This window comes from Cavia porcellus, unplaced genomic scaffold, assembly GCF_034190915.1.
Source record: "Cavia porcellus strain 051 isolate PalLab524CR breed Dunkin Hartley unplaced genomic scaffold, mCavPor4.1 scaffold_1, whole genome shotgun sequence".
NCBI lineage: Eukaryota > Metazoa > Chordata > Mammalia > Rodentia > Caviidae > Cavia > Cavia porcellus.
Window position 1 is genome coordinate 202,752,107 of NW_026947484.1, and position 15,556 is coordinate 202,767,662.

Below are 15,556 nucleotides of genomic sequence, written 5' to 3' on the forward strand. Positions count from 1 at the left end.
GCTCAGCTTCATCTCCTGCTCTTTCATCATTCATCCCAGAAGGGTATAATGTGGTGGAGGGCTGTCCAGAGTCAGGGGCTGAGGATGTACCCTACCCACCAGTTCAGAACACTCTCTAAAATAGTCTCTGCATTGGGGCTCACTCCCCTAGAGTCCAGATGGGACCAAGCATCAGTGGGTATAGCCAAATGTGTACAGCTCCTTTAGTGCCATATAAAGCAGCAAATTCTCAACCCCACCTCAGGGCAGGTGCCCAGGACAGCCCCCAAAAGAGTGTCGGTCCAACCCATCCAGCAATATGACACACAGATGTAAAATAAAGACAAAGATGGAAAGTCCTTCAGTTGAGGAGTTCCGGAGTGGCCTAGTATCTTCTGTGGGATGAAAGGCCATCAGTCCAAAAGCTCATGGCTTTTATTGAAATCAATCAAAGAGGTGGGTGGGGGCTGCGGCAATGTGCTGAGGAAAAGACTTTGTAGACGTTGGCTGTAATGAGAAACAGACTAATTTTATACCAGGCACAGAGGCTCTACAATTAGTAATGTAATGGATAGTTTGATGCATGCAAGACTGGCATACTTACTGCCAGGAAGGCATAATTCTTATTAAGTCTCATAGCCTCAGATGAGGTATTATCTCATGTCTTAGCCATGGAATCTCACAGGCTCCTGCTCAAGCCCTCATTTCAGCCATCATCATGAGTCATGGAAATTATCATTTAGCCAATTAAGGGAATATCTGTTTTAATACAGCCAGCTCTATATTGAAGGAGAGGTTGGAGAAAGATTGAAGCAAGGGGTTTCATTTCTCCAGAGAGCACAGCTTGGGGGTCTCCCACAACCACTCTCATGGGTAAGACCTCTAATGGGGACATTGTACAGGGCCTGGGGTTTACCACTGCCTCCCCAAGATGCTGGCTAGGTCCTTAGTGAGGAAGCAGCCCCCCTTAGGAATAAGTCTGAGATCAGCCATCTTAGAGTCTATTCTGAGATTCCAAGTTTGAGATACCTGAATGTGACCAAGGATAGGGTTGGTATGAATGATCTCTCAAAAAACAAGGCCAGATCATGGTACCCCATGACTCAAAGCAACTATTGTACATAGCATCAAAGTGAAGCCCAAAGCCTTGCCCTGAATGGTAATTACTTGGTATGGCTCCTAGCTGGGGCTCTGAGGTAAGAGATAATTGCAGCCTCAACACTGAGCTCTGTAAAACAGCTGCATCTTTGACCCATACCTGGCTTAGGGTCTTGACCTGGGATCTCAGGAGAAGACAATCTTCTGAGGTTCCCAGTGCTTTTCTCTCTGCTCCTGCCAATGACAAGGTGGATGACTGGGCCTCAACACATTCACCCTGCTCCAGGGCCTGGCTTGGGGCTACTACAAGGACCAGGATCTGGGCTTAGAGGGCTCAAAGCACAAACACTTTTCTTCCCTATCCAGGACTCCTGTTGTCATCCCTCTTGAACTTCTTTTACAGTTAAAGGAACCAAGATGCTGTAGAGGCCTGTGGGGTGTTTCCTTCCTTCCTTCCTTCCTTCCTTCCTTCCTTCCTTCCTTCCTTCCTTCCTTCCTTCCTTCCTTCCTTCCTTCTTCTTCTTCTTCTTCCTTCCTTTCTTTCTTTCTTTCTTTCTTTCTTTCTTTCTTTCTTTCTTTCTTTCTTTCTTTCTTTCTTTCTTTCTTTCCTCTCTCTCTTCTTCTCTCCCTCCCTACTTCCCTCCTTTCCTCTCTCTCAGTCTTTATATTTCCTCTCTCTCCTTTTCATTTGTTGTTGTTTTTTTTTTTTTTTTGCACAAGTTCTTTCTCTGTAGTTGAAGCTGGTTTTGATTCTCCTGCCTCAGCTGGAGCTATAGGCATGTACCCGTAAGCATGTTGCATTCTGTGTTTTCTGTCAGAAACACAAGGAAGCTGCTTGACAACACACACACCCTGACTCACAGGATCAGAGATGACAGGCTACTTAAACCAAATGGGAACCCACAAACAGGACTCCTCAGACAAAGGGACAGGACACAGTGAGCACAGAAGGAACTCACTGTAACAAGTGATGTGAATCAGAAGCAACAAAGCTCAGTGTTGAGGCTTCTGTGAAGGAAACAAGGTACAAGATTCAATACCTGGGTGCAGACAGATGGAGGGTGAATAGACTTGTCTGTGGGGAATAAAGAGAAACAGGGCTTTTATATAGAGCTTAGAAATGGGGGTCAAATGAGGCCAGGCAAAGTATCTTGTCAGGAGTTCAGGCAGGGGACCTCCTCTGAAGAAGTCTGGGCAAACAGCAGTGGTCCACGTTCCAGTGTGGATGGTATCAGAGGAGCTGGTAATGGGAAGATTCTGTGCTCTGCCTTGTTTCTCCTTTATGACCTGTCTCTGTTTATTGAGGGGAGCACTTGTACTGGGCTGTGGTTGTTGCTGAGGACAATGTGGCTGCTGAATATAATAGGTTGGGTGATGGGAAAGTCATGCCTGAGTCGAGCTCGATCTTCACATCCTTGCCAGAGGGTGGAGATCTGGGAATGTATCATGTTGCCTTCCCATCTCTCAGACTTGCACAATCCTGCTCAGGGATGAAAAAGAGCAAAATCTTGCCATGTCTTTGTGAAGGACTTGTGGTGACTGACTTACCTTTCCTGACTTTATCAAAGGATGAATCAGCCTACTCTGAGGGAATGGTCAGCAACAGATGGGCCATAAATAGTTCTCCTGGGTGGGACACTGAAGACTTTTCTGTCCTCCTCCAGTACCTGCCAGCCCAGCAGCTTTCCTGAAACCATGGCTCTGGGTTTGCTGTGTCTGTGCTTTACCCTGATGGGAACCCTACATAGTCAAGCCAAGTATATCCCTCCAATGATGATCCCTGCACCACCTCTGAGCAAGATTCCTCTGCACCCAGACTTCCAGGATGACCAGGTAAGAGCTCTGAATATACAGCTGGTGATGTGTGGGTTTATGTAGGACAAAGAAATGCGAGTGAAGGGGAAGAGTAACAAAGAGACTCAGGGGCAGTTTGGGGTGGAAGGGGAAAGTCTCAAGATGACCAGGTCCCAATCATGCTAGATGGGAACATTTTTAGACCCTATATACACAAGAAAACTGAGGTCCAAGAAGGTGCACAAGCCACTTGCCCAGGGCCACCTCATTTCTGACAACCCACATAGGATCCTCCCTTGTCCTGGAGGACATAGCTCCTGCGAGCCTCCTAGGTCACCCCACTCTCAAGCCCTGTTGCTCAGGGGGGCTGCCTGAAAGTACCAAGAGGGACAACATGGGAGGGGTAGCAATGAGGTAGGCTCAGGGCTCTGCCTGTCATCAGTGTCTTACAGTTCCAGGGCAAGTGGTTTGGCATAGGCATTGCTGGAAACTCAATTTGGAAAAGAAAAGGAAGCAGTTATGAATATTCCATGTACAGTGACACCTACCACCTGAAAGATGACCACAGCTACAACTTCACTACGACCATATTCAGGTGAAACAGCCACCTCCTGGGGGTCTGAGAGCCAGGATAATGTCACAAAAAAGTGACCAAAATGGAAGGTTATTATTATTCATCTTTCTGCTATGAACTAAATCAATTTTTTCTTTTCTTTGCTCATTTCTTCCCTTATGTTTCCATCTCTCCTTTTTGGCTGTCTTCCTTCTCTTTGTTACTTCCTTTCCATCAACAGTCCTGCATGGATCTCTAAGATAGAGAGTAGGGCTCTCAGAGGGAGATGAGGGACACTGGACCCAGCTTGGGGGCCCCATGAAGTCCTCCATCTAGGTCTTGTAAAAAAGTGAACTTACGGGACCCAAACTGCTAGGGGTGCTGCAATTCTATCAGACTCAGTTCTGGAGGCTGGAGCAGGAGGATCACAAGTAGGAAAAGAGCCCAGGAAAATTAATGAATTTCTGTCTCAAAGTGAAAAACAAAGCAAAGCAAAATAAAACCAAAAAACATGGTTGAAGAATAGCTTAGTGAAATGGTGCTCAGTTCAGTGCCCAGTAACAGAACTACCAATACTATCACCATGAAAAGGAGATAGGAAGGAACACAGCAGGGTCTGGTGCACTCAGCACAGGAGGCATCAAAGGAGCCAGCCACCAACATGTCTATCAGAGCAAGGGTCAATGTGCTGCCAGGAGAGGGATTCCTTGCCCATCAGTCTCTGGGGCAAAGTAAACATGCCCTGCAAGTAGAGGAGCCCAGGCTCCCCTTCCTGAGTCCTCATTTACCCAGTCTCTGCTATCTGCCACCTGAGACTTACCTTTAAGGTTCTTATCATTTTCCCTGGAGCAGTTGTTCTTGTAGGAGTCACTGGGCAGATGGAAGTTAGAGAATTCAAGATTCTTTAAGTATAAGGAAGGCAGGCCTGGGGGTTTTGGCTTTGGCATACAAAGTGGGGCCTGAAGTCTAGGGCAGTGCTTGGCATGGAGCAGACTGGAGGCTCAGAGAAAATAGCAAGAGAGATAGGAGAGGGGAGCAGCAAGACAAAGGCAGAGGTCAGTGCTTGGGGTCTGCGTGAGGGATGGATTGCCCTGGGGAGGCAGTGGAGGAGACAGTGAGTGCTGGAGGGAGATGCTTCTGAGCAGTCTGAGCAGAGGCTCAAGAGGGAGGCTCCGGGATAATGGAGTGGGCTGACCGAGGCTGCTGCGATAGTGTTAGACAGGCTGTCATGGGCTGGGCTGCAAGGGGGCCTCCGATTATGGAGCAGACCCACACGCCCTTTGTCCATTCCAAGGAGCCACATCTGTGTCTGCTCCCTGCTCACCAGGCCACTGTCTCTGCTTCCCACAGGAATGACGAATGTGTACAGTGGAACCAAAGATTTGTCCCATGTGGTGAACCTGGCCAGTTCTCACTGGACAATGAGACACGTGAGTCTTGGAATGAGTCTTTGGGATTCAGAATGCGGGGGCAGAGTCCCCCTGGAAGGGCATAAACATCACTGATCCTCTACAGAGTTGCTGTTCTGTGGGGTTAAAACCACTGCGGACAAATTAGGGAAGAAGGGGACATTTCCTTCTGGACAGGGAGGGATAACCATTGCCATCCACATTGCAGTTTCCAACGGATTGGACATCTACACTGTGAGAGTGACAGTCACGGACTACACTCAGTTTGCCATGATGTATGCTGTGGTAAAGTTTGAAAATGTGATTTACTTCCAGACCAAACTCAACGGTAGGTCCTTACTCCATTCCTCAAGAATCTGGCCTCTGGTCACAATTGAGAAAGGCCTTGTCTTCGAGATCCCAGCAATTCTCTACTTCAAGGGTCCCTCAGGAATAGGACTTTCCAGTTTTCTCTCCATGGAAAAGGGGTCCGGACCTTGTTCACTTGTTTAATGGTATTTATGGAGTGAGCCGGGGGGGGGGGTGGTGGCTCCAAACTGTCACCCAGCACTCAGGAAATGGAGGCAGGAGGATTGTGAATGTAAAGCCAACCTGGAACACATAATAAGCACATGTCTTGAAAAGGGTAGAAAAATTATAGAATGTCTTTCTCTTGCCCCTCACGGGCCATGGTGGACACAGGGAGAACCAAGAAGCTGAACTCTGAGGTGAAGCAGCGCTTCATCGAGTTTTCCAAGTCTCTCGGCCTAGGTGATGACAACATTGTCTTCTTTCAGCCCATCGGTAATTACCAGCTACATGGAGGGTTGGGGAGAATGTGGGGTCTGTCCAATGTGGTGTTGCCGTTGCCCTGCAGCAGGGAAGTTGAAGTGCAGAGAATCAGTCCCCTGCTCCAGTCAATGGAGAGATGGTGACTTTCAGCCAGGCATCTGTGAATTCCCAAAAAGCCTGGTTCCATGTTCTCCTGTGACAGTTTCACCAAGCCTTCCCCAGTGACAATTTCAAGCACGGTTAAGAATGTTTCCAGTTTCCACATCCTGGGTCACTTCCTCTCCATACTACGGGTCTTATTGTCCTTGGTCATTCCTGCTGTACCTCAGGACTTGATGTGCTGGGCCATCTCCTCCTTCCTCTCGGGTTTGCTCATTCCTGACCCTGAAGATGTCTTTATTTTCAAGTGGCCTGGCTTGGGTTGAGGATTTTACCCAGGCCAAAAACTTCCCTTGTTGAGGAGTGGTCAGTCTCATTAGGGAAACAGGCCTGAGGCTTTGCTGCCCAGGCAGATGGGGTAGGCTTGGCTTGAGTCCACTGTGGATAATGCAGGGGTCCTGGAAGCCAGAGCTCGCTCTGTCTCTCTCTCTCTTTCTCTCTCTGTCTCTGTCTCTGTCTCTCTCTCTCTCTCTCTCTCTCACACACACACACACACACACACACACACACACACACACACACATGCGCGCGCGCACACACACACACACACCTGATGGCTCTGATGTCTTTCTCTCCACAGAGAATTGCATCTGATGACTGAAGGGGCAGTGAGTATGGCTGTGCATGGAGCTGCATAAGTGGCCATACCTAAGTGGGATGAGGTCTTGGGGTTGCCTTTGTTCCTCCCATTCTTGCCCCTGAATCTCAGTCATCTTTAATCTGTTGTACCCCTTCAGCCTCCTGTACTCCACCCCCTGTTTTTCCAGTAACTTCTATCCAAGGATCCATCTGGCTGCCCCATCAGACATCAGGCCAGAGAGAGCCAGAAGATCTCTTTCAGTGCTTGTTGCATACTCAGGCACCACAAAGGCTACCCACTTATGGTGCCCCTTGTGTACTAAATAAAGAGATGCCACAGATCTCTGAGTATGAGAATTGCTGTCCTGAGCCATGGGGAAGGGAAGGGCAAAGTGTGGGCTCATGTGAGTGTTACTACTGGAACCTGCTACCTCCAGAACAAAGCTTGATGTTAGGATACAGAGAGAAGACACAGGACACAAAGACCTCCATGCTCCCCGAGGCCATCATGACCAGAAGGATGCCATACTCACTTTTTAGCTGGAAATTCCTAGTCCCACCCTCAGAGCAGCCTTCACCCTTGCCACAGAGAGGTGCCTTGTCCAATAGAGGCACTGATGGGCTGATTGCTGATGGCAGCATATGGCTATCTGCAACGGGTCCCATATTATTAGTTTCATCAGAGTTGAGTAGAAGTGCATGGAGGGATCAGAAAGAGAAGCCACTGCCAGCTCACCAGCACCTATGGACACTAGGAGACAGTGACCAAGATAGGAAGGTATATGGTGGTCAGGGCAGATTTGCAAGGCTATTCCAGGCAGAAGGTAATCAGGGGTGAGCTCTGACCATCTATTGTCCTGGTGTCCCTTTTCTTACCCATCTGGATTTCGGGTCATGTCCATGTTAACGCTATTCAGAATGCTTTCTGGGCCATGATAATATCCAGACCACCCAAGGGTGCATTCTGAAACCAGGGAATATGGAAGCAGAAGCTGTTAGAAATTCAGGCTGCTAAAAGAGGACTCACATAGCTGGTCCTGCATCTGGTCTTTCAGGCCCCTGCTCCACACTGGCCACAAGTGGCAGCTTCCAAAGGTGTGTGGGACATTCATGAGTTCCTGCTACTAATTCTTCCCTTTACAGGTAGCACCCAGTGTAATGTAGCTTTGCAGCATTCCAGACTTCCCACCTCATGGACGCAAACCACCATATTTATGGGTCAGTTATGTTTCTGAGCAGGGACAGCCCCCTCCTTGGTAGTACAAAAATCTGAATATCCAAGCACACTCAATGGTGTCAAAAGTCTGAATCAGAATTCAGCAAAAGACCAGTTTTGTGCCACCTGTGCCCTCCAACGGTGCATATGGACTGTGCCTGATGCAGAGAGATTCCAACTAAGATGAGTGTTTGGAGATGGCTGGATCATGGCCGTTGACCTCCTGTTGAAACACCAGCTGACTCATAGACCCCAAGTTGACAGGATGCAAAAGTCTCTAATTCCTACTCATTCCCTTCCCACTTAGTCTCTGCCTAGGGAGAGACTGAGAGTTTTGTACTGCCCAAAGCAGTGGTGCTTGAAATAATCTGTACTTGCTTGGTATGTCACACACTTGCCTGTCTTCCCATGGTTCCTCTGACAGTTTCTTCAGTGATCCTTAGCTAGTCCTGCAGGGACCCCAAAACAGCTCTAGCTCTGTATGCTGTGTACCTCAGGATTCCTAGTGAGCTCTCAATCCCTGCTGCTGCTTTGGTGCTGAGGTTCTCCTTGGAGAAGTCAGGTCTGGGTTCCAGCCCACTCTAGGTCTGCATAACAACAACTCCAGTGGTGTCAAGTCCACATCTGTGTTTCCTGTGGTCAGAAGCCAGGAGAACTCTGGCTTCTCTGGGTCTAGACCCAAGGAGGACCTGGAGCAGAATCGGCCCAAATCATGTGCTGGAGCAAGTGGGGAGGAAGTGGTTTGAATGAAGGAATGCCAGTAGTGTGTGGAGGTCGCATGGAAGAGGGGACCATGCAATGTCTGGAGTAAGTGACCTTTCTGGGTCTCTGGACCCATGCCCTGTGACTTCTGTCCAGCCTGCTCACCACAGGCCTCCCCTGAAAAGTGATTCTGAGAGTCATAGAAAGTAAAAATAATGTGATTTTCCTTCCAGATGAAGGACAATGGCTCCTATCTGTGGTCCCAAAACTTACACCTTCCTCCAGATTATATCTTTCTCTCCTAAGGATGGGATTCAGAGGTGCTCATGCCAGACAAAAGACAGTTCTTGGTGGTTGATTTTAGTATCACTTCTCAACTCCTTGCTTTCCTCTCTGTCTCTCTTCCCATGCTCATGGGCCATTTGGATCTGCCCCTGTGTCACTCATGGTGAACCCTGACATTGCTCAGCAGGGCTATTCTGGAAACCATACCAAGGGTTAGACTGCTTTACTGACATGCAAGAACTGAATCCCTCAAAAAAGCCTCTTCATGCTTCCCTATGTGTGAACACAGGGGTCCTGGCTACCTATTTTCCTGTTCCTCACAGTAATGGAGGACTGCACAGCTCTCTCTGTTTTTGCTGCTATAACAAACTCCACAGTCTGTAGCATTCCTAAGACAGATTTATTTCTTATAGTTCTGGAAGCTGGGAAGTCCACAAGCTACCAGTAGGTTTGTTGCCTGTCCTTTCCTTCACACTTGGCATCATCTAGTTATCCTCATGTAGTAGAAAAGATGAAAAGATAAAAAGGCCAAAAAGTATCATCTCCTTGAGCTGTCTTGTAAGGGTACTATGCCCACGATTGAATTAACTGTGTCCTAAAATCCCAACATGCTGGTACTGTCACCTGGATCTTAGGTAACAACTTTTGGGCTTAACAAAGATGTGCACAATCAAACCACAGCGCCACCTGGCAGAGCACTCTGTCCCTTTACCTGGCCATATGAGAATAAGAGTGAACATCCTTGCATGGCTCTTAAATGAGAGCTGGATAAGGATCAGGACAGAGTCAAGAAGACTTCAGAGGGAGGATAGGGAACAGATGCAGTCAGGGCAGGGCAGGTAGAGTGGGTGTGGTTGGTAACACCAAACACTGGGGCTGACCGTGGTGCCAGAAGAAGGATATCACAGTCTGAACTTAGCACCTTTCTCCCACACTGAAACTTCGTCTTTTCTCAGATGTGTACCCAGGACTCTAGCTACTGCTGGTGCTGGCCAGATGGTCCCCTGTGACCCTGGTCTTCAAGCATGGATGTGCCCATGCTGGCCAAAGTGTGAAGGTCTCTGTAGGGTTCAAGGCAGAGGCAGAATGAGCACTGGACGGCAAGGCTAGAGTCAGCTTGGCCAGTAAAAAGAGGACTTTATGTTTTGGTAGAGGGACTGGTCATGGGGTTTCCTCTGCATATTTAACACAGGATGAATCATCTTGTGCTAGGATCTAGTAGTTTCCAGGTGAGTAAAAAGTAGGATATGCCAGGCGTCAGTTTCAGTAACTTCCCAGTATCTCCCAATAATTTTCTCACTGAATTCTAACACATGTCCATACAGGAGTTGCCAATCATTATCCCCACATTAAGATGGGGAAATTGAGGTTGGAGAAAGTGACAAAAAAGTGGACTGTGGATGGTTCTTCAGACCCCAGGAGATCTTAACAGAAACAGGCTGCTTTGTAAATTGAAAAGTATCAAAGCCTGGTGGTCAGGGCAGCAGTAGTAGAAGACTGTAAGGGTTCACTCAGCAGGGAAATGGTATTGATACCTGACCAGTATCTCCTGCAGAGTCAAGCCAGTGAAGCTGTGGTTTATTTGAGGAGTATTTAACTCCTTGGGTGCCAAGTGAAATTACCAGAGCAAATATCATAGTGCATACCTGAAGCTGCCTCAGTTTACTTATCTGTAAACCTGCATTAGTTGGTTTTCTCCAATGCTGTGGTTTCCAGGGTTCTGTTCTCTGTGTTCATCCTGAACCTCTAAGATTGTTCTTGCACAACTTAGGAATCCACATGGGCAGGTTGATGGGACACTTCTTTCTCTCCCAAACTCAAATCGTGATTCTGACTTGTATCTCAGGAGAGTGTCCCTAGAGCATCAAAGTTCATCTCAGCAGCCTTCTCTGGGAGACTGCTTCTTGGAAATCCTCACCCTTACATTCCATGTCTGCATTCAGTCACATGTCCAAGACCTAGATGGGGCTCCAAATTGCAACTCCAGTGACACAGGAGAAGCACAACAGTGAAATTGGTGATCAAGACACTGAAGGCAGGCTCCAGGTGGAAGCCTGAAGAAGTTGATGGAACAGGTTCATAATAACAGAAGGAAGAGGCAGATTGCAGCTAAGTATCTGGGTCACAGCCATGGGGCACAGTCCACAAGCCTGAGCATCTTTGGGCACAGCCCAACCAAAGGAACTTTGGTCACCTTGCCCAAAACATTGGTCATGGTGGGCCACACCCACCACACTGTCTGACTGGTTGTATTGATGATGTCTCCAGTGGCAGCCCTCTTTGTTGTGAAGCAAGGCCATCCCAGGGCTGTTGACCTAGAAGGTAGAAGTTCAGGCTTGAGAAATGGAAAATGAGGGGTCAAGGGCCTTGTTACATTTGCAGTGGGAAATTCATGCCTCAGCCATTGAGGAAGAAGACACAAAGCCTGAGAATTTGATCCTGAAGAGCCAAGCATGAGCAAGAGATGATGGGAAGCTTGGGTATTCCTTGGGCCAGAGTAAGTAATTGCATTGGCTACCCAGAGTGGATCTTGAGTGCCAGATATCAGGGTGGAGCTTCTGTACACTTGTAAATGTCAGGAAAGTATGAAGTGAGGAACAGTGGACATTCTGGGCAGAGAAGGATGTGGTGCCTGCTCAGAGTCCACCGAATCTAGATGCTAGACTTCAGAGTAGGTGAGATGTCTCCAGAGCATGTTGAGAGGATGCCTTGAACCCCTCTTCATTCCCTTCCCCAATTTGCAGGAGCAGACAGAACAGCAGAGGACCCTCCAGACTTGTCCTACATCATGGTTCTCACCCAACCGACCTAGAGCTAAGTTTCATAGCAGATGTGAGGAGCTGACCCCCTTTCCAATGTCCTGTTGGATTCTGAAGGGAGGACACACAACTTTTTTCTTAAGTTCAGTCTGCAAGAGGCTTTCCATCATAAGGCAGGAGGGCCCTGTAGACCAGTGAATCTCTGGCCCTCCAGTCTATTTCAGGGATGGTTCAAGCATGACTTGATTGTGTCCAACTTCTGGCCATGACTGTCTTGGAAGCCCCATGAGGCCTCTAGTGAAACAATGCACTCTGTAGTGCAAATCTCTCACTATATTTCGTTTTCTTATTTTAGTATCTCACCTGAGGGAAGGCTAGATCAGGATAGGGTAGTGAGATGTCACCAGGTGTCAGCAAAGACCAGCACAGAGATGAAGACAGAAAGCTAAAGATGAGGGCATGGGTTCTGAGCAGTCTTGGTGTTAGTGTAGAGAATGAGTCCTGCACAGACCTTCATTCTACCCTTATCACCTCTGCCCACTCCCCACCTGTCAGGTTCCTGCTCTGCTGCTCTGGGGGCCATGTGCAGATTGCACTTAGGACTCAAAGTGTCCCTATTGTTCCTTCCTCCTCCCCCTCCCCTCCCTCCCCTCCCCTCCTCTATCCTCTCCTTTACTCTCCTCTCTTCTCCTCTTCTCTGCTTTCTTCTCCTCTTCTCTCTCACCCCAACCATCTGAGTATGGGAGGATTGAAGCCAGCAACTTCATGCTGAACTATATCCTCATGACTTTTCCATCCAGAATTATTTGATTGCAAGTAAAATAAATATAAAGGCAGAAAAAGTAAAGTTTTCAAACAGAAATCTTTCATTCAAACCATCATATAGATTTTAGAATAGATGACTGAGTAGAGGAAGAGCCATGTTAGAAATGCTCAGAAAAAATCAACTAAATATACAGGAAACTGGAAGAAATAGAGGGATGTACATATCTTGACAAAAAACTGATAGTTCATATAAAACTATGTTTTGGTTACTTTTCTCTCACTGCTGAGACAAAACACTCAACACTCAAAGTTAAGGAGGGAAAGGTTTACTTAGCTTACAGTTTGTAGAGGTTTCAGTCCATAATCAGTAGGTTGAAAGTCAGCGTTTCATGGCAGAGGGGCAACAGGTCATGGCACAGAAGGCAGCAAAATCAATAACAGAAAAAAGGGGAAAAGCTTCTTTCTGCCTCTTTTATCTTATACAGACTGCTGATATTAAGGCAGTGCCAGTCCAATCAGTAGATAGATCCAGAAATCACCCAGCTTTAATTCCAGCACTTTAATCCCAGCATTTCACCATGAGTCAGTCACAAACTCTAGACTCAGCTACTCCAAAAAAGCCAGTACCTCATGATTGTATGTGCTTTGTGGGTGATGTCCAGACACAAACCATAAAAGTGTAAGACTTTATAAAATAGCAAACAATCCACCCAGTTCTTCCTGTAGGACCTCCACCTGCTTTAAGAGCAAGAACCGCCATTCTGGTAAGTTCCTAAAATGCTGACGGACTAAAGTAGCACAGCAAACTCAGGCCACCCAAGATAGATTTGGGATTTAAGGCTCCTATCCTCTTCTGCCTTCCTCCAAACTGAGGATGTTGCAGGCTTGCAGCACTATTTGCTGGCACACAAGGGACGACTGACCATGAAGCTGCTCCCTCTCTGATGAGCCACCAGCACCTTTTATTTTACATTGTTGTGTACCATAGCAGCAACAAAACCTCTAGCAACGAAAAGGTTAGAATATGCAGAGGTGGCAGTGAAAAGTGAAGAGAATAGCATTACATGCCATGCCCTCAGCCCAGTGGCATGAGAAAAGAGAGGGTCTCGGGATTTAAGCAGCCCTAGACCATGGTGGGGCAGTGAGTGGGAAATTGTCACTTCTTTATACCCTGTTCCCAACAGCGCAAGAGAGGAAAGTAAAGTGGTGCCAGAGAACACTGGGCTGTCTCTGCAGTGGTGTCTGAGGCAGTGAGTCACCAACAGGACTTCCCTTGCCATGTTCTTAGCATCATGAAAGAGGAGAGAGGTTTACCAATGGAGCAAAATGGAGGAGGCTGAAAGGGGCTGTACACTGGACTGGGAGCAGCCTTGGGCTGTATTTTTCTGAGGGGGCCATAACTCTTGTGTTGTAGAGAAAATCAGGATAAGGAGATGTGGGCAGGTCACAAAGGGATGCCCAGAAAGTTGCTGACTGAAAACTCTGGCCACAGCCCCCACATCTGGAGGCCTACCTTAGCCTTGCACCCAGCTTTAATCCTGCTGCAGACTTGATGCAGTTACCCAGGAAAGATCTGGGCTCTGACTTAGACACTACCACAGAACTGTGCACAACAGTTTTTTGTTTTATTTTCTTTCTACTGTCTTTCCCGCCCCCCCCAGTTATTAGATTTTAAATTTTATTGTTTGTTTTTATTTGCTTGTCCCTTTGATTTCTCCTAAAACTATCATTCTAGATTTTTTAATATTTTCATGTGAGTGTACATTGTCCTTAGTCTTTATGGTTTGCTTTTATATTTTTTTGCTTTCACTTTCATTCTTTCTCGCGTCTTCTTCAATTTCCTAAAGTTAGGGTTCATCCTTTGTCTTTCAGCCTTGCTTCTACTATATTTCTCTTCATGTATCTCTCTATTTTTTCCTTATTGCTCTTAAATTCCCTCTCTGCAGTGCGTAAAATCACTCTACTAAAAGGAAACACATGGATGTAAGTTCCTGGTTTATGCTACATTTTGTTATACAACTACAGAACTTGATTCCACAGTTAAAGATACAAAATTAATAGTTACCACAGTTTGTCAGTTTCTAGGCTGTGCTTGATGCAACTGTTATTGCTAATTGTAGCACAATAGTCAGAATGCCATTTGTGTTGTGATCAGGCATTCTCCCATGTATGACAACACTGTGATTGAGAGCATAATTAACACCATAATCCAGTTCCAAAGGACTGGGTGCTGGGACAAATAATAGCAATTCTTCATTCCCAATAAATTGGGAAGGTATGATATTGGGACAGACACAAACTCCAAGAGCCAAATACAGCTAGAAAACTCTTCTGAGTATACATTTCATAGGAAATTATTGATGCTAGCAATGAAGCTATCTAGAAAAAGCAATTTAAAAGCATCAACACAAAAACAAATCACAATAAAAAGTAGAAAGTGACAAGATGCAGAAACAAAATATAATCTCAGAGCTCCAGACCATCCAGGACAAGTCTACAGAACAATGAAATAGAGGAAATCAGAATCCACCTGCCTGAATAGGTAGCAGTAGAAGTAAAAAAAATGAATGAGGGTATTGAGAAACTCAGATCAAAAATATTTCAGGTGGAAAAAGAGATGACATTATAATTTAGGACTTGCTCATGAGTCTAGAGTAGACACAGATAAAAATTAGAGGACCTTAGGAAAATGATGGAAACCATGAATGTCTATCATAGGAAAGAGATGGAATCCATGGAACAGATTCAAAGGAATATCAAGGAAAAAATTTCATTAAAATCATAGGCAGCTGAGTGATCCTAAGTGAGGACAGAATATCAGATCTAGGTGGTATGATTGAGGTTAGTATCACAAAACAGTTTCTTAAAAATAGCAAGGAGCCACGAATAATCAATCCAACAGCTGTAAAATGATGCAAAGAAGGACAATATAAAATTGATCACATAAAACTGAGCCAATGAAAAGTCAAGAGACAACCCAAGTGATTAAAAACAAAACAAAGCAAAAAACTTATCACGTAAGTAATGGTACAAAATTTTCCCAGTGCAAAAAAACAATTTAGCATTCAGGAGGTAAGGCATATACAACTCCAGTTTTATATGACAGAAATAACTCTACACCAGATCATATAATAATCAAGATTCTGGATATTCAACACGAGACCAGAATATTAAAATATGTTAGTGAAAAGAAATACATTGCCGATGAAGGAAAACCCATCAAATCACATCAGAACTCAACACAAACACTAAACTCAAGGAGGGCTTGGAGTGAAGTATTTCAAGTCTTGAAGGAAAACAATATTCAACCCAGATTGATATAGTCTGGAAAACCGTCTTTTAAAATCAATGGAAAAATAAGATAATTCCATGAAGAAGAACAACTGAAGAAATTCATGACCACCAAACCAGCTTTCCTAAATATTTCAAAGGATACTTTAGAAACAGATAACAAAGGTTACACTTCCAAGAACACAAATAGAAGGAA